We start from the raw sequence: 267 nt of genomic DNA, 5'->3' as shown, positions 1-267 counted from the left end.
GTGTAGGGATGGCGTCAGGAAGGCCAAGGTGCAGCTGGAACTGAACTTGGCAAGGGATGCAAAGAAGAATAAGGAGGACTTCTACAGGTCTGTCAGCCAGAAAAGGAAGGTCAAAGAAAGTATAGCACCCTGATGAGCAAGACTGGCAAAGTGGTAACAACGGAGGAGGAGAAGGCTGAGGTACTCAACTTTTTTGCCTCCATCTTCCCTGGCAACCTCTCTTCCCACACCTCTCGAGTGGATGGACCGCAAGACAGGGACTGACGG

The sequence above is a fragment of the Fulmarus glacialis genome, unplaced genomic scaffold, assembly GCF_000690835.1.
Source record: "Fulmarus glacialis isolate BGI_N327 unplaced genomic scaffold, ASM69083v1 scaffold751, whole genome shotgun sequence".
Taxonomy (NCBI): domain Eukaryota; kingdom Metazoa; phylum Chordata; class Aves; order Procellariiformes; family Procellariidae; genus Fulmarus; species Fulmarus glacialis.
This window is presented reverse-complemented; position numbering follows the sequence as displayed.